This window comes from Phlebotomus papatasi, chromosome 2, assembly GCF_024763615.1.
Source record: "Phlebotomus papatasi isolate M1 chromosome 2, Ppap_2.1, whole genome shotgun sequence".
Classification (NCBI taxonomy): Eukaryota; Metazoa; Arthropoda; class Insecta; order Diptera; family Psychodidae; genus Phlebotomus; species Phlebotomus papatasi.
In genome coordinates this window covers 73,615,183-73,622,397 of record NC_077223.1, presented here as the reverse complement: position 1 = coordinate 73,622,397, position 7,215 = coordinate 73,615,183, and the positions used below count along the sequence as shown (strand labels likewise).

The following is a 7,215-nucleotide window of genomic DNA, read 5'->3' as shown; positions in this document are numbered from 1 at the left end:
ATGCTAATAACATAACATTAGATACTCTTTCATTTGGTAAAAGTTTTAAAATGATTGCATTTGGTTTTATACCAAAACTAAAAAAACCACTTAAGAAAAAATATACCACATTTTTGTACGAAAAATGTATGAGAATGCTCTTCCCCGGTCAAGACCTATTGACATCCTATTATGTACCATTTGGAATACGAAATTTGAACACTAATCCTTATCGAAAAACGTAGATTAATGAAAAAAAAACATATTACTTTAATTTATTAGATACTTTAAATAAATTTCAACATTTTAACAAAAGTGTCAATAGGGATTCCCTGACGAAGAGGTGTTCATTCGACCTTAAAATATTTAAATACTAAAAGTAGTCAGTATCGCGCACGGTCAGATTTTTCAGAGGTATCGCGCACGGTCAGAAAACCATCGCGCACGGTCAGAAATGTCTCTCGCATAATATAGAGCATTGCAATCTGACCAGTGTACTCAACATTGATGACCACGACAATATCAATGATGTCACCACGTCTCCGAGGATCATTTTTGCTGATTCACTCCCCTCCCCCTTCTTCCAGTTTTTCATGGAACATTTTAGATTTTTCAGAAGTATCGCGCACAGTCAGATTTTTCAGAGGCATCGCGCACGGTCAGAAATGTCTCTCGCATAATATAGAGCATTGCAATCTGACCAGTGTACTCAACATTGATGACCACGACAATATCAATGATGTCACCACGTCTCCGAGGATGATTTTTTGCTGATTCACTCTCCTCTCCCCGCTCCTTCTTCCAGTTTTTCATGGAACATTTTAGATTTTTCAGAGGTATCGCGCAGAGTCAGATTTTTCAGAGGCATCGCGCACAGTCAGATTTTTCAGAGGTATCGCGTACGGTCAGAAATGTCTCGCGCATAATATAGAGCATTGCAATCTGATCTGTGGGCTCAGAAGTGATGACGACAACATCCATGATGCCACCACGTCTTCGAGGGTGATTTTTGCTGACCCCACATTTTCACTTTCAGTTTTTCATGGATGATTTTAGCCTAATATTCGAATCCACTGCCAGTTTCTTTTTTTATTAATAATTTTATTTGAAATCCCCATCTCCCCATGCTCACTTAAATTCATATTTTCAATTTTTGCTAATTATTTTATTTATTCTTATTCATTTAACTATTCTTATTTAAAAAAAAATTGTTTTTCACAATATTGTGCAATGTGTAATGTGAATCCTTCCCGCGTGTGGATTGATGAGAGAAATGCAAAATGGAAAAAAGAGCGAGTGAAATGTTCTTGCGCTCTACGATGATTCATTTAGTTCTTTCAGGTGAAGGAGGAGTAAGAGAATACTATCATATGGACACTTGCATTTTTATGCTGATTGCATTTTTATGCTGAATAGACAAGGCAATGAACTGTTATGGACTATTTTTCTTTCATAAAGGAGGGTACATCCGCGATCCTCAAGTTTTTCTCGTATTGTTATCTCAAAATAAAATGAATTTTTAAAAATTATTCGATCATTTTTAGCAACTAACTATTTTATAAGGATGTATTACGTTGGTCCATAATCTATAAAATCAAATATACGTGGTACGTCTGATTAAATGTATGGAGATCTGAGGTATAGAATGCATGTTTGCAATCACAGCTATTTTTTTTAAATTATTTTCTGTAAAGAGTAAAATTCAAGTGCACAAAATTAGTTAAAAATCATTAATAAGCCAATTGACATTACAAAAAAATAACAAATGGTGTTTTAGGGGTTACATTTTCCACTAAATATGCAGCATTTTTCTTAACATTTCGATTTTATGTGCCTTTTTTTTCATATTCCACACTCACCTGTTATATAGTACTTACCTGTTATTCTATTTTCCTCTAAAACACTCCATAAAATATTTCTTTGTACTTGAAGAACATAATACTCCAGAAATGTTGCTATGATCGACTATCCAAGCGAAAAAAAAATGGAGATTTCATTGAGAGGACAAACGACAAGTGAGAAAAACAGTACTATCTTTTAAATTAAATGCTATATTTTTTTATTTTTCTTATATCTACAAATTTACACCATATTAAATTATAATTACAAATGTCATAAATAATAACCTAATTATCAACTAAATATAAACTTAGATACAACTGCTTTTGATAAAAAAAAGTCTCTTTAAATTGAATATTTAGAATTTTGAAAAGAAAAAACATTAAAAACCGAATGGTAATGAATCAAAATTATCGACACATCGTCGTTTATTAAAAGTAAATTGTGCCTTTTTCTGGTATGTCCCTGATGATAATTGAAAATGTTTTTTTCGAAAAATTTTATCCTGATATTTTACGTTAATTTCATCATTTTCACCAAACACAATTGACTTCAAACCTTCAAAATTAATTTCTTTCTCGATGTGGCGATTCATAGTGATTCCTTTGAAAACGACTTTATATGAATACGTATTTGTTGTCGGGCAATAAATTTTTAAACCATAAGCTTTCGGACCGCAGCTAACATATTCTTCAATGAAGGAACCCTCACCATAATCAGCGATCTCATCCGTCAGTTCGCCGAGAAATTTTCCGCACTCAAGAGGATTCTCTTCGCCAGCAGGTACTAAATAAATAACTGAATCCGTATCGCAATAGAAAAGGTTACGGCCTAATTTGGAAAGAACGGAATACAACTTTATGCGAGCATTTGTCGTTGTGCAGATACCAACACCGAGATTAACATATTTTGATGGTGGAGGATCAGCACCAGAAGAATATTTCCAGGAAATAAAAATCTGGCGTGGTCCAGCCACGTAAAAATCTGTAATATCGATGTCTTCTGAAGAAAGTAGACTATTCATTTCTTCATTTGTATTACACACCGTGGTTTTCGTGTGATCTTCTCGCATAATAAATCGACCCCAAAGACTATTGAGTACGATTTTTGACAAAGATCGCATACCTTTATTAACAGATATGTTATCTTTGTCAAGCTGTATTCCCTCCTTTTCGAAATATTCACGGACGTAATTTTCCTTTGAGGCATCGGATTCGACTTCATTAGGCCACCCGCTGGCTTCCTGCTTGAGTTTTAAAAAATTGTCAACATAGCCTGCAAATAAACCCTTCTCACCAGTGTCGCGATTATACTCAGCGGTTTCATACGACCAAAGCACAAAGGATTTAATAATTTTGTATCCGTGTTGCACGGCTAGTCGAATTTCTTCGAGGGACCACGTACCTGTGAGAGTTCTTTCACTGTCAGAATGAGTACAACGATCCGTGTTTGTCATTTCGGCACAAATTCTGCAGAGAGGAAATATTAATCGGCTGTTGCACTTGTAAGGCAAACACGGAATATACAATTCTCGTGGCGGCAAAATTTCAACTTTCGCGATGCCGTCATACATTAAAATCTCCTCTGGAATCACGAAAGATTTTAAAATTGTGGGGTGGCCTACAAAATATTTAGAATACTTGTTCGCCCAGGGATACAATGACGTAAAGTCATAATAATAAATGCGATCACCTGGGCGACATTTGTAATGAAGTCTAAATACTTCTGTCCGACCACCGTACACGGCACTCCGAGGATCAAACCCTCCGTCTAAGACATCTGGGTGATTCTCAATTGCTTGTGCAAGCTCGGGGTCGTTCTTTAAAGTCTTTCGAAATTCACATTCCCATACGGTAACTAAATTGTATCCAAGACTTTCAATTCTACGCCATCGATTCAATGTTTTTTCGTAACGATTATGAATGGTGTCTTGAGGGTCTCTGGAACAGACGTAATCCCTATTAAAAATGCATGTGTGACCGTGGTAATAACAACCCTCAAAACTGTAAACAGTATTTGAGGCCTCATCATAACCATCTGCAATAATTCGTGAGTTTTTAAGTCTAACTTCGTATTTAATATCACAGTTTGTCGTCATCTTTAAAAAGACAAGCCATTTTAATCCAATTTTGCTTTGCAGATTCATAAATGTTGAGCTGTAATTGTTTTTAGGTGTAATAGCAAGTGTATTTGGAAGCAAATAATTCTTCCTATACACCTTCATTACAGCATCAGCAATAGTAACTGCTTGCAAAAAAGGATTTATTCCAGTAGTTTCAAGGAATGAGGACATGAAGTTAATGCACCCTAGAGTTAAGATTTTAACATCCTGGGTGCAATACCGAATTAACTCCTCACGATTATTAAACGTGTCATTCTTATGGGAATCATACCATTCTAAAAACCTTTGATACCTTTCACCTGACATTGAATCGATGGCGTAGGCTTCAATAGGCGGATATTTTCCTACATAGTTTTTGTTTGCATCTGTATTAAACTTGTAGGGATATTCACCCTTTTCACAAGATGGCAAACCGAAGCTCGAGGAAAATTTAGATAGCGCGAAAGGAATAAAGCTGAGAGAATCTAGAAACGTTATATCGCGAATTTTAATTGTTAAAATTTTGCATCCCGTTATGATCGGGGAAAGTTTCTCGTCCCTTTTACAGAGCTCTTCCAAAATAAATTGAGCATCATAACTTTTTGCGTTATGAGCAATTACTGCAATTGGGTAGGGACGGAAACGTAGAGCGAAATCAACAAATTTATAAACGCATGACTGATTATTAGAATTTTCAAAAATTTGAAAGTCTTGAGTACAATTTTCGCAATCCGTAGAAGAATCTGCATTTTTGTAGCAGAGATAACAAACTTCTTTGGCTACGCAAAGATTAGCTCTATGATTAGAAAAGCCATTCCCCGCATCAACAAATTCGGATTCAAAGTCGTAAAAAATTAGTCCAAATTTTTTGGGAGGCTTTGCCTTGTACTGCTGAATAAAACAGAAATGTGGATTTTGTACTTTCTTATAACAAATTTCACATTTCTGTGTATAACATTCATGAGTTTTATTCGTTTCAAAAATATGCGAACAGTTTTGGCAGATTCTAAATGTTTGGCAAACCTCCCCATCAATATGATTTTGAAAGCAAGAATCACCCCTGAATCGCCTGTTACAAGATGAACAATCTTTCAAATATTTCGTAGGCTTGCATGGAGGATGACTATGACAAAATTTGCAAACCATAGAACATGTGTGTTTATTGTTGTACAATATTTCACAAAATTCGCATTGGTATTTATAATTAAAAAATCCTTTGACATTTTTTATACAAAAGAAATGCGACTCATCTTCATTGTAAAACAAATTTATGATTTTACTTTTATTAGACTCTGTTATTTTGGATGAGTACTTTCGACTATTAAAATCTTTTAAATCATCGTAAACAACAACTCTAAATTCATAATCATATTTTTCTTCAAATTTGCGTACCAGGTCCAAATTATATTTTCCATCTTTTGTAATTTGTACACCGAGAGAAGTAACTAATTTGTTAACAGCTTTAATCAATGTGTTTTGAGTAGATTTGTAATTTTTGATAATTCTTTTCGATTCATTCTTATCATTTAACAAAAGGGACATACCAAAAATCAATGCAATCGGTAGACAGTTTCCATCCAAATCAACGTCAATGATGGATTTTTGTTTGTAGTGGCGCATGTTCTTTCCTGTCATTCTTTCTGGAGTATGATGGCGACCCCTTCCTTCTTGAGGATGTAATAGGTGTGCTCGAACCCCCAATATATCAGTGGAGTGAAAAGCACTGGTACTTTGATGCACTTTCTCCAAGTTCCCGAAGATCGCATCCTTTGAGAGAGCATTTATGGGGCACCTCCCAATATATATTGGCCTAGTGTTTGGGCTATCAACGAGATACACTTGCAGAACAACTTTGTCATCAGGTGTAGATTCGCTACGAACTATATCTAAAACTTCATCAAAAGCGTTATCCCACCATTCAGTCGAAATATTGTCCGATGGATTTTTTATTTTAAAATCTATCTCCAGTTGGGTGACTTTAAAAAAAGCATTAAACTTTTTCACTTTCGATAAAATTTCTACAAATTTCTTTTCAGTGTCCTGATTTTTAATTTCATTTTGAGTGTCTGAGTTCAAAATCTCACCAACATTTTCTTCACTATTCTGAATCTCAACTTTAGCATCTTCTACGCTGTCATTTGATATTTTAGCATCGTTATTCATGATCAAATTTTCATGATCACTGGTGTCATCTTTACCATCAATTTTTATACGATCACTTTTAATTTCATTTTGTTTATCATGAGCAATAATAGCACCATTGTCTTGACTTTCATTATAAGAATTAACATTTTTAAGCACTGTATCATTATTACTTCCTTTATCTTCGCCAACACTATCGCCAGAACCAATTTGTACGGGAGCCGATGCAATTTTGCGCTTCTTAGTAGGAGGCTCATAATAATCACTATCCTCCTCATTATATAAAATTCCACATACTTTTTCAGTTAGAACGTCATCTGGTAAATTTCTAATGTTCATGGTTAATTTTTTTTTATTTGTGGCTGAAAGATTAAGTCCTCCTTTCACCATTTCTTCTAATTTTTCCACAATGTCTTTAAACAAATCACTATTCTTCTTATCACCCAAAAGAGCGATTAATTCTGAGTCAGATTTGTTGAACAACATCGCACGGATCATTGCGTCGGTTGCCGAATTGATTGTATTTGTAGATTCATTCATAAGAACTTTAATCACGCGTGAGAACTTATTAGCTTCGATAGAACTCATTTTCGTACTTGACTTTCTTGTACTTGGTTCACAAGGAAAAATAATAGAGGTGTTGTCACGAAGAGTGTCCAAAAACCTTTAATTGATTCTGATTGTGTTAAATGTTTAAATAGATTGCAAAATTGCAAGGTTTGCATTTTTTAGACAATATGATGAAAAATTGTCACAAATAAAACGATCAAATTTCGGCACGTGTAATTTTCTTTTTTCAGAATGTTGTAAAAGGGTATTCATTGTAATATTTTGTGTATATCGCACTTTTTTGCATGTAGACATCTTCGAAAATATTGATATTGACAAAGCAATGAAGATATCTTTTAAATCATCCAAAAGTGATAAATCTCTAGAATTTTCTGTTAATAATTGTAATTTTTCCAAGTTGTAACTAAAATATAGGATTGAATACCCTTTAATATTTTCACTGGTCGGAAAAAAGGGATCAGATTACGGCGCCACTCGAAAATTTTCAAGTGTAAAAAAAAATGCAAGTCAGCGAAAATTATGATCATGGGAGAGAAAAGTCTATTCCTGCATTGGATAAAATTTCACAATATTGCAACATGTCT

General features: G+C 34.3%; 1 protein-coding gene across 1 annotated transcript in view; it reads left to right on the top strand.

Moving 5' to 3' along the window:
• LOC129804360 (mRNA turnover protein 4 homolog) overlaps nt 1-7,215 on the top strand; it is a 106,197-nt gene that overhangs the window by 20,242 nt on the left and 78,740 nt on the right. The gene's annotated exons all lie outside the window — the stretch shown is intronic.